Source organism: Symphalangus syndactylus, chromosome 13 (assembly GCF_028878055.3).
Source record: "Symphalangus syndactylus isolate Jambi chromosome 13, NHGRI_mSymSyn1-v2.1_pri, whole genome shotgun sequence".
NCBI lineage: Eukaryota > Metazoa > Chordata > Mammalia > Primates > Hylobatidae > Symphalangus > Symphalangus syndactylus.
The window spans coordinates 82,204,810-82,217,205 of NC_072435.2; the positions used below are offsets into that span (position 1 = coordinate 82,204,810).

General features: G+C 35.1%; 1 long non-coding RNA gene across 1 annotated transcript in view; it reads right to left on the minus strand.

The window, feature by feature from the left end:
- The window catches only part of LOC129459703 (uncharacterized), a 66,518-nt gene extending 54,746 nt beyond the window's left edge, over window positions 1–11,772 (minus strand). The window contains exon 1 of the long non-coding RNA XR_008650031.2: window positions 11,669–11,772. This is a non-coding gene — a long non-coding RNA (uncharacterized lncRNA). The remainder of the gene's footprint in view (window positions 1–11,668) is intronic.
- Window positions 11,773–12,396: the final 624 nt, after the last annotated feature.

The following is a 12,396-nucleotide window of genomic DNA, read 5'->3' on the forward strand; positions in this document are numbered from 1 at the left end:
AAACACACGTGTGCATGTTTGTCATTTTTATGGCCTTTTCACACTTTTTTTTTTTTTTTTTACTGAGGTCATGGGTCATACCTCATTCCTTTCATCCTTAAAACTGGACAAACTATTATTGGACCAAATTTACCGCACTCAGCAATAAAATGGTTTACTGGTCTTTATTTTTAAGAAAACACCATAAGTTTGTTAAAATTTCTGTAGTTACACTTACTACACTTCTCAAGCTATCATAATTATCTCACACTCATTACTTAAAAACAGTGATTAGCAAATTCTGCCACAAAAGATAACGCATAACATAAAGCTTTAAGCTGCAGGAAACATCCTAGAGTTTTGTGTGGCCTTCATGATAGCTTTAGGCACCACGTCATATTATAGTTGCGAGAAATTAAATTTAGAGAGGTCCAAACTGAAACTGATTGAGCTTTGTCTTTCTATCTCCCTTATTTTTATCTCCAACATTGTATCCACTTCCATCACCATGGGATTATTTGCAATGCCCTACTGGCTGATTTGAGTTCATCACAACTTCTGGCGAATTTGCTCACCAATTAGCAACCCCTGGGAAGAGAGGTAGATAAAACATAGACTTCCAAGCATGTTATGTGATTACATTGGGTCATTTTCTAAATACAATTAAAAACTCAACTATAGCTATTGTCAACATGAGTAAAGTGGCTGAAAGTTTTGCAAAATTTATAAGTTATACAAGACACTGTAAATTGAGCAGAGGTTTTCCAGTTGTTCTTCATCCACTGTGCAATAAATTAAAAAACTGGTTTTACAAGAGGTGATATGAAGGAGCGTTATGAGACCATTTACATTTTGTATGTATCTTATATTTTAAATTAGGATAAAGTGCAAGAACTCATTAAACAGTGAATACTTCTTGGCTATGATCTTTCAGTGTTGTTGTTTGTGCTAGTTATAGTCTCTGAAAATTTAGTCAAAAGATAAAAGCATTTAATGTAGGCAATAAACGAATACTCAAACATAGCAACATCGCCAATTCACCTAACGTGCACAGCTTTGGGATGTGGGAGGAAAACTGATTACTTGAAGAAAACCCCACTGACATTGGGAGAACATGCAAAATGCACACAGAGAGTGGCTCTGGACAAAAATTTGTTTTGTTTTGTTTTCATCACATTGTAAGAAAACAGTCATTAAACAAAATGACATTATTCAAAGACCTGCTTTATTATACGTCAACTGTGTGCCAAATACTGAGGAAAATTCTGGACATAGCATAGTGAATGAAACATAGTATATGATCTCCTCAGAACCATAGTTTGCTGAAGGAGATGGATATGTTAACTAATGATTTTCACATTGAGATTATTTCCATAATAAATGATTGACCATGACATGATGGGAGATCATTGTCAAGGAATATATTGAATTGCACCTTGAAGCATATGTATAATTTTACTAAATGAATCCATGTGATAGGAATAAAGTCAATTTTTAGAGAAAGAAGAATGCACCTAGATGCAATGAGAAGATGTATTCTAAGAACTTGAATTCTCTATGTCCAAATTATGACCCAACTTCTAGCAGAGAGACACTGTACTCAGGAGAGAATGTTAGAGGAAGAAGACGAACCTGTTACATTTGTGCTAAAACACACTCAGGGTCACATTAATTAAGTTGGCTCATTTGCTTTTTCAGCCTTGATTAAAGTAGAAGGAACTATCGTTCTTGTCTTCTATCATCCCTGGCCTCCTAACACAGCCATTCGCGAACTTTGTCTTACATCTGTCTTTGGCATTTTTTAAAGGCTGTTTTCCACTGTATCGACATGTTTCTTTTATTAAGTACTAAGTGCACACACTATGCCAGGCTCTATAATAATTATTTTACAGTCATGATTTCAGTCACCTCTAGTGTGATGCTGAACTGACTGCACCAGATCAATATGAAAGCATTTAGGAAAACAGAACTGTATTTTTTTCCTTCATTGCATAGATTCTTTCATCTATGTTCTAAATTCAGTTTACTCTTTTGGAACTTTCTACTCATACTTCAGATGTGAGTAGTCTAAAACCTTGAAGCATATTATCATCAACCCTCAGTAACACTGGGCTGAAATTAAAGGTGTCAATGGGGCCACTACCTCTGGATGCTGTAGAGAATAATCAGTTCCCTGCCTCTTTCAGCTTCTGGTAGCTGTGGTCATTCCTTGAGTTTTCGTTACATCACTCCAATCTTCAAGGCCAACATTTTACAATCTCTTACTGCTCCGTCTTAACATTTCTTTCTCCTCTGTTTATGTAAATATCCCCCTGACTTTCTATTACAAGGATACATCTGATTGTGATTGCACTTAGGGCCTGTTTGGATATCTCTCCATCTCAGGATCCTGAACATAATCACATCTAAAAATACATGTTTTTTTGCCATATAAGGAAACTCATAGCTCCCCTCAAATCAGGATACGATTTTTTTGTGGGTCACTTTTCAGCCTGCCACACATGACATTTCTAATGATTCTACCATTGATACCTTTTAATGTGATGTTTAATGTATGAATTATTTCTAATTATGTGATGCACAAAACATTTTATTCATTAAACATGTTCAAGACATTACACTTCTGTTCATGGAATTTTGTATTGAGAAATATTTGAAGCTACAAATAACCTACAGAGTCCTATATATTGACGTAGTTTTACAATAAGTAAATACAGAGTCCTATATATTGACTTAGTTTTACAATAAGTGCTTATTCATTGTGTCTTATTAAAATACAATTTAAAATAGCTAATATTTCCCTCTATGCCTTTCAATCTCAATACTTTCTTACAGTCCTCTCTTGAAAAGGTAGTGAAACTATTAGCTTGCTGTAAAGATTAAATAATGCAATAACCATATCTGATACCTGGCATGTCATTTCAATGTATAATATCCCTTATTAATAATTATTCAATTATCATATAATTACTACAATATAATTATTGTTATGATGGTGGTAGTTTTCATCCTAAGTCCAGTGTTCTCCAAGGACAAGTTTCTCCATTATTGTTATTTTCTAGGGCATCTCTATCAGTCTTCATCCTGATAATTACTGACAGAGAGCCTAAGATGACAGGATTGACAACAAAAATGAGAAAAATAAAATATTTTACAATATTGATACATGTTCTTATACAAGACAAGACATTTGCTACTGTGAGTGACTGAAAAAAATAATTGAAGGTTGTCACTTCCTACTTTTGGTGGCTCTGCTTCTTTTCTTCCCTTACAAACATCCAAAGATGAAAACACTTGACATTAGAATCTACAGACTATAACATAGAGGCTGATCACTTGATCCTTTCACTTCTGTTAGAAGCTCTGTATCTGTATATCCTGATCAAAAAGTTATTGAAAACTACGCTAGGGATATGTAAAGCTAGGTAAGAAAAATTTGTAAATATTTAAGAACTTCATAAACAAGGGCATGTGAGTCTCTGTGTATAAGTGTTTTCAGTCTCTCTTTTCTAATATATTGTCCATACTGGAGTCAGCATGATCAAATATTAGTAAAGCTGGAACACAGTGAGTAGCTCAAAGCCGAAGGACCTCATTCATTTGCTGCTCTCTAAAAACGAGCATGTTTCTAGTATATGTTATGTGATACGTTATTTAAGATTACAGTTTTTCTCCTACTGCATTTGTTATTCTTTTCTTGTTGGCTCTTGTCATTATGGTCATCCTAGCCACTCTATTAATTACAAATGTTTTATATAGATATAGCCAACTTAACTATGAGAAACTGCTGTTGTCTTAGCCAGTTCATGTATTCAGCACCTAGCATAATGTCATATTGTGTAGGCATTCAATAAGAGATTTGCCATTTTGGCATCTCAGAAAATAAGTAAGTAGCCATGAGAACAGGAAGAGCTATATTTCTGGAATACTTCTTATTATATCCATGTCCACACATAAAAGTTAATTTAAAATATCCAACTCAATAATGGCAGAACTACTGACACCCAGACCTTTGGACGTGTGGGTTTGAGCAAATTAGTCAGCTAAAGACTTCTGACAAGAAAAAGTGCACGTTAATACTTTTTTATAACCACCGATCCCACAGAAATACAAACTACCATCAGAGAATACTATAAACACCTCTACGCAAAAAAACTAGAACATCTAGAAGAAATGGATAAATTCCTGAACACATACACCCTCCCAAGACTAAACCAGGAAGAAGCTGAATCCCTGAATACAACAATAACAGGCTCCGAAATTGAAGCAATAAATAATAGCCTACCAAACAAAAAAAAAAGTCCAGGACAAGACGGATTCACAGCTGAATTCTAGCAGAGGTACAAAGAGGAGCTGGTACCATTCCTTCTGAAACTATTCCAATCAATAGAAAAAGAGGGAATCCTCTCTAACTCATTCTATGAGGCCAGCATCATCCTGATACCCAAGCCTGGTAGAGACACAACAAAAGAAAAGAGAATTTTAGACCAATATTCCTGATGAACACTGATGCAAAAATCCTCAATAAAATATTGGCAAACCGAACCCAGCAGTACATCAAAAAGCTTATCCACCATGATCAAGTTGGCTTCATCCCTGGGATGCAAGGCTGGTTCAACATATGCAAATCAATAAACATAATCTATCATATAAACAGAACCAAAGAAAAAAACCACATGATTATCTCAATAGTTGCAGAAAAGGCCTTTAGCAAAATTCAACAGCCCTTCATACTAAAAACTCTCAAAAAACTAGGTATTGATGGAACGTATCTCAAAATAATAAGAGCTATTTATGACAAACCCACAGCCAATACCATATTGAATGGGCAAAAACTGGAAGCGTTCCCTTTGAAAACTGGCACAAGACAGGGATGCCCTCTCTCACCACTCCTATTCAACATAGTGTTGGAAGTTCTGGCCAGGGCAATCAGGCAGGAGAAAGAAATAAAGGGTGTTCAATTATGAAAAGAGGAAATCAAATTGTCCCTGTTTGCAGATGACATGGTTGTATATTTAGAAAACCCCATCTTCTCAGCCCCAAATCTCCTTAAGCTGATAAGCAACTTCAGCAAAGTCTCAGGATACAAAATCAATGTGCAAAAATCACAAGCATCCCTATACACCAATAACAGAAAAACAGAGAGCCAAATCATGAATGAACTCCCATTCACAATTGCTTCAAAGAGAATAAAATACCTAGGAATCCAACTTACAAGGGATGTGAAGGAACTCTTCAAGGAGAATTACAAACCACTGCTCAATGAAATAAGAGGACACAAACAAATGGAAGAACATTCCATGCTCATGGATAGGAAGAATCAATATCGTGAAAATGGCCAAACTGCCCAAGGTAATTTATACATTCAATGTCATCCCCGTCAAGCTACCAATCACTTTCTTCACAGAATTGGAAAAAAACTAAAGTTCATATGGAACCAAAACAGAGTCCACATACTCAAGACAATCCTAAGCAAAAAGAACAAAGCTGGAGGCATCATGCTACCTGACTTCAAACTACACTACAAGGCTACAGTAACCAAAACAGCATGGTACTGGTACCAAAACAGAGATATAGACCAATGGAACAGAACATACCCCTCAGAAATAATACCACACATCTGCTACCATGTGATCTTTGACAAACCTGACAAAAACCAGCAATGGGGAAAGGATTCCCTGTTTAATAAATGGTGCTGGGAAAGCAGGCTAGTCATATGTAGAAAGTTGAAACTGGATCCCTTCCTTACACCTTATACAAAAATTAATTCAAGATGGATTAAAGACTTACATGTTAGACCTAAAACCATAAAAACCCTAGAAGAAAACCTAGGCAATACCATTCAGGACATAGGCATGGGCAAGGACTTCATGTCTAAAACACCAAAAGCAATGGCAACAAAAGCCAAAATTGACAAATGGGATCTAATTAAACTAAAGAGCTTCTGCACAGAAAAAAAAACTACCATCAGAGTGAACAGGCAACCTACAGAATGGGAGAAAATTTTCGCAATCTACTCATCTGACAAAGGGCTAATATCCAGAATCTGCAAAGAACTTAACCAAATTTACAAGAAAAAACCAAACAATGCCATCAAAATGTGGGCAAAGGATATGAACAGGCACTTCTGAAAAGAAGACCTTTATGCAGCCAAAAAACACATGAAAAAATGCTCATCATCACTGGCCATCAGAGAAATGCAAATCAAAAACACAATGAGATATCATCTCACACCAGTTAGTTATGGCCATCATTAAAAAGTCAGGAAACAACAGGTGCTGGAGAGGATGTGGAGCAATAGGAACACTTTTGCATTGTTGGTGGGACTGTAAACTAGTTCAACCATTGTGGAAGACAGTGTGGTGATTCCTCAAGGATCTAGAACTAGAAATACCATTTGACCCAGCCATCCCATTACTGGGTATATAGCCAAAGGATTATAAATCATGCTGCTATAAAGACACATGCACACATATGTTTATTGGAGCACTATTCACAATAGCAAAGATTGGAACCAACCCAAATTGTCCATCAATGATAGAAGGGATTAAGGAAATGTGGTACATATACACCATGGAATACTATGCAGCCATAAAATGGGATGAGTTCATATCCTTTGTAGGGACATGGATGAAGCTGGAAACCATCATTCTGAGTAAACTATCACAAGGAGAGAAAACCAAACACTGCATATTCTACTCATAGGTGGGAATTGAACAATGAGAATACTTGGACACATGGTGGGGAAAATCACCCACCAGGGCCTGTCATGGGGTGGGGGAAGGGTGGAGGGATAGCATTAGGAGATACACCTAATGTAAATGATGAGTTAATAGGTGCAGCACACCAACATGGCACATGTATACATATGCAACAAACCTGCATATTGTGCACATGTACCCTAGAACTTAAAGTATAATAAAAAAAAGAAAGAAAAAGTGTAAGGTGAGAAAAAGGAGACATGAAATGGGTAATGGGAGAAAGCAGTGATAACTTAATCTACTCCTTTTGGAAAAATGTATTAGACCATTATTTGTTTGTACCTTCTACACTTGTCTTAACATTTTATTTACAGAACAGTGACAGTTAACTTTTAAACTTAGTTTAAGGTTACAGAATATCCAGATATGAATGTGACTACAACAGATGAGGAACTAAGATTTTTGTGTGATTTTAATATTCACCATGTTTCTACTTTCTGTAAACTTGATGCCTTAACATCTGCACTACATGCAGATGCCAGACACACCTTATTCTGAACAACCTGATAATATGCCTGTATCACTGTGCCTTGGCCTCTGGTGTCCTTCATGTCTTTCTCTCCTTTCCTCAGGAAGTGTCCTCCCCTGGGACATACTTTTCAAATACAGACCAATCAATCTGAAGTCCACACTCTCACCCACTTTCCTTACTTGGATTTTACTCTGCCAGCCACTGCATATTTCTCCTAGTTACCCTAGAGTCAGGTACCAGACAACTAGTGACAGCTACTATGCTGCAGAGCCTGAAACTAGCCAGTTGTAACCGTGCTTACCATGTGTCACCCATTCCCTCCTATGAAAATCATGATAAAGGCTCTGTCCCACAGTTTCCTCCTCTCTAACTGCTTTGCGATCAGCCCTTGTGCATCCCTGTCTGATCCCAGTGGCACAGCATGTCCTTCCTTTGGGGAACTGTGAGTAATAAACTATGAGTTCAATGGCAATTGTCTCCTTATCCCTTGGGCTTGATATACCTCACATTTTCTATTAATACACTATACTTGAAAACATATATGTTGGAAGACAGTCAAATATCTTTAGGATATATCACATAATGAAGACGATGATGCTATTGTCATTAATGTTTAAGTATGGGAATATGGGAGAGAAAGGACACTGAGAAGCCAAAACAGTAGCCCATCATTTTTCTGAGCAGTGAAATTGTCTGAAGCTAATGCAGCAAGGATTTCTCTAGGGCTACTATAGTAGGAAGTCTGGAGGCAGAGTTTCAAAAGGGTTGAAAGAATCCTAGAACACCAGGTTACAAGATTTGCCTCTGACAGAAATTAGAGGCAAGGGCATACCTGGGAAAAGATACTCGGGTCACAAGAGAAGAACTATCCTGAAAATACCAAAGCAAAACTTTTTTTTTCTGATATACATTTATTGTAATTTATCTTTCCTAACCATCTGAATTTTAGGCTCTTTCTCTTTTTTTTCTTCAAACACTGTTTTATTCCTTGAAACTAATCTGTGTATTCTTAACTGCAGGTGTACCATAAAATGAATATGGAAACTAGAAAAAGCATTTTCAAACGTTTAAAGCAAAGGGACACTTCTATGACATTATTATAATGATTGTTATGAGTAGAATTGTGTGTCCATAAACTCATAAGTCCTAACCCTCCAGTAACTCATAATGTGACCTTATCTGGAAAATGTTTTTTGCAGATGTAACTAGTTAAGATTAGGTTATTAGGGTGAGCCTCTCAATACTGTATGACTGGTGTCCTTATTCAAAAGGGTAAATTTGGGCAGAGAGACAAACACACAGGGAGAGTGCCACGTGAAGAGGAAGGCAGATACCTGGCTGTGTTTCTATACACCAAGAGACACTAAAGACTGCCAGGAAGCTACATAAAGCTAGGGGAGAGGTATGGAACAGATTCTTCCTCACAGCCCTCATAGAAGGAACCAACTGTGTTGACACTTTCCTCTTGGATTTCTAGAACTTCAGAAATGTGAAACAATAAATTTATGCTGTTTAAGCTACTCAGTGCATGGTAACTTGTTATGACAGACCTAGAAAACAAATTCACTTATTAAAGTGTCAAGCCTCAAAGTGTTTTTTTAAATATATATTTTAATTTATATATATTTTTATTATATATAATACATCACATATTACTTATACATATATTTTAATTTAAATATATATTAATTTAATATATATATTAATTCATATATAGTTTATTATATGTAATGCTATATATTATTTATATATTTATTTAAATATATATTTACTTAAATGTATATTTAAATCAGCACTTTGAGATATATATATAACCAAATAAACAAAATATATACATAACAAATACATAACAAATACATAACCTATACATAACCTCCCAAAGTGCTGGGATTACAGGCATGAGCCACTGCTCCTGGGCTGTATACTGTGTATATATATATATATATATATATATATATATATATATGTTATGTATTTTTTATGTATATATTTGTTTTATATATAAAACACAAAATGAAACCTGGTCCTTCACCACAAATATTTTGATATGGATTACTGTAAAGTGTAGTGCATTCACAAATCAAGTGAATTTCTTTGAGTTCCCCAAAGCCAAGTCCTAAGCTTACTTATTGTTTTGGGTCGTTTATGAGGGTTGAAAGCTGAAATGACTTCAGGAGACATGCCTGTAATATAATTGAGTGAGGGCACTCGTGATAAAATACAGTAAGTAGGGTGAAACCTGCCTAACTGGAGAATATACATCTTACCTAAAATCACACATGCTGATTTTTAAAATACTACTTTGGGTATATACACAAAGGACTATAAACCATGCTGCTATAAAGACACATGCACACGTATGTTTATTGGGGCACTATTCACAATAGCAAAGACTTGGAACCAACCCAAATGTCCAACAACGATAGACTGGATTAAGAAAATGTGGCACATATACACCATGGAATACTATGCAGCCATAAAAAATGATGAGTTCATGTCCTTTGTATAGACATGGATGAAGCTGGAAACCATCATTCTCAGTAAACTATCGCAAGGACAAAAAACCAAACACGGCATGTTCTCACTCATAGGTGGGAACTGAACAATGAGAACTCATGGACACAGGAAGGGGAACATCACACTCCGGGGACTGTTGTGGGGTGGGGGAGGGGGGAGGGACAGCATTAGGAGATATACCTAATGCTAAATGACGAGTTAATGGGTGCAGCAAAACAACATGGTGCATGGATACATATGTAACAAACCTGAACATTGTGCACATGTACCCTAAAACCTAAAGTATAATAATAAAAAATAAATAAATAAATAAAATAAAATACTACTTTGGCCAAATAAAATATTGCTCCTAATTTTGAGATCACTGCTCTCTCTCTTTTTCTTTCTTTTTTTTTTGTTTTTTATTTTTTGTTTTTGAGATGAAGTCTCACTCTGTTGCCAGGCTGGAGTGCAGTGGTGCAATCTCAGCTCACTGCAACTTTCCCCTCCCAGGTTCAAGCGATTCTCCTGCCTCAGCCTCCCGAGTAGCTGGGACTACAGGCATGCACCAGCTACCACGCCCGGCTAATTTTGTACTTTTAGTAGAGACGAAGTTTCACCTTGTTGGCCAGGATGGTCTCAACCACTTGACCCTGTGATCCACCTGCCTTGGCCTCCCAAAGTGCTGGGATTACAGGCATGAGCCACTGCGCCCGATCACTCTCTCTCTTTTTTTATTCGGTTATCTCAACCACAGCCACTGTTTAATTTACTTTCTATTATTTTCAAATATTTACCGTAGTAGAGTTATTTTCTGAACTACTGTCCTACATGTCCACCAATGTAGTCAACATGTCCCAAAGGAAATCGATATTCAACTTCATAAATTCAATTGATTCTTACTTCTACCAATGACTAATACTCAGTGTGGAAGTCATGAAGCTAATCATCATATTTGATAACTCTCTCTTGGTAGGCAATATCAAATTCAGTATGATGCTATGTTTGCTATATTATATATATATATATATTTTGAAGGTCATTGGTTAAGAGTAGTGTTTATTTCTGTGTGAAAGATGCATACCAATTTTGTTCTGTCTAATCTTTCTAACTTAAAAGACATCAGATTTATGTAGTTATAGATTACTTATTGCAGTCAGGTTATTATATATTTATAGTTAATTCTGTCTTTAGTAAATATGGAATTACCTTATTTTCACATATAATGCTCACTGCAGTAGTGTCATATTTTCTCCTGTTTAACATTCCTACTCCTCATTTTATTATATGAATGTGTTTAATACAGCTTTACTGATTACTTTGCTTATAGAATTTCTCTGGTATGTTACTTTATGGTCCGTTATAAAGAGGCAATGCAGTATAATTTAGTGATAAAAGTTCACAGTCTCTGGAGCTAGAGTTGTTGTATCCCAGTAGAAAATTGCAACAAAAATAACAAAATAACCAAAGATTATTAAATAATAAATACATACGTAAGAAATATAGAACATAAATTGCAATCAATGTTACAACATTTAATATAATTCAAGTCCTGAAATATTAGGCTATAAATAAAAAAAAAAGGCCCGTGGTGCTCGTAAGAATTATTTTAAAAATTTGCCCTTGTAATTACGAGGTAAAATTTTATTAAATTAAACTTTTTTTGGTGCTAATTTATCAACATATGTCAACTTCTTATATGCTTTGACACGCAATTCTTCGACATTTTCTCTACTTTGAAAATAATTAGGAATTCCCAGGAAGGCTTAGATTCTAATCTTTTTATTGTGATTTTATTTGTGAAACAAGATATGCAAAATATTTTAGTCATTAAATTATCCCATATAATGGAAAAACAGTGTTTACTTTAAATATTTTACTTGGCCTATTAAATGCTTAAAAAACTTGTGAGTCATTGAATTTCCTATATCAAAATCACAATTCAAGGTCCTCAACCTACCTTTTTGTAGAATTCTCTATTTTCCTGGAGGGTTTCCTTTAGCAAATGCTTGTAAGAATCCTGAGGGAATGATTTAGTCTTGGTCATTCTTGGGCATGCCAGTACTAGGGGTAAGAAAAGAAATACCAATATGATAATGGGTATTTTCGATGGGTTTTAAATTTATTGGAGATTATTATTTAGCTTATATTATTTTGCAAATTTCATAATCACTTATATTGACTATAATTTCTAATATCAGAATTAAACTCATGCTATTAAAAAGTATGGTTAAATATATATACTAGACAAATTTCATTTTTGTATATGCATCTATTTCATAAAACTGGTTATATTTACATAGATATTTGTAACTTTATTTTTTGTATAGTTTTTCCTTTTACATTCTATTAGCTAACCTGAAATGAATGGTGCAAGAAACGACAATCATTGTGTGACAGATACTTGGTTTCTGCAAGATTCTTGTTTGAATGGATCTGCCCTTATTATAAGGAAAAAGCTTAACTCTGACATTAATGAGAACTAATCACGTTAAATTTTTCAGCCTACTGAAGCTTAACACTGACTTGTTTTATCAAAGGGATGGCTGTAAACAGACATCAAAGCATGAATAACATACTGGAATTCCATGCACTATTATCTCCCATTCAATGAGAAATTGGAAGATACTTATATAGGTTTTTAATCTTAACAAAAAATCATTTAAAACAACATATATGAAATGTGTT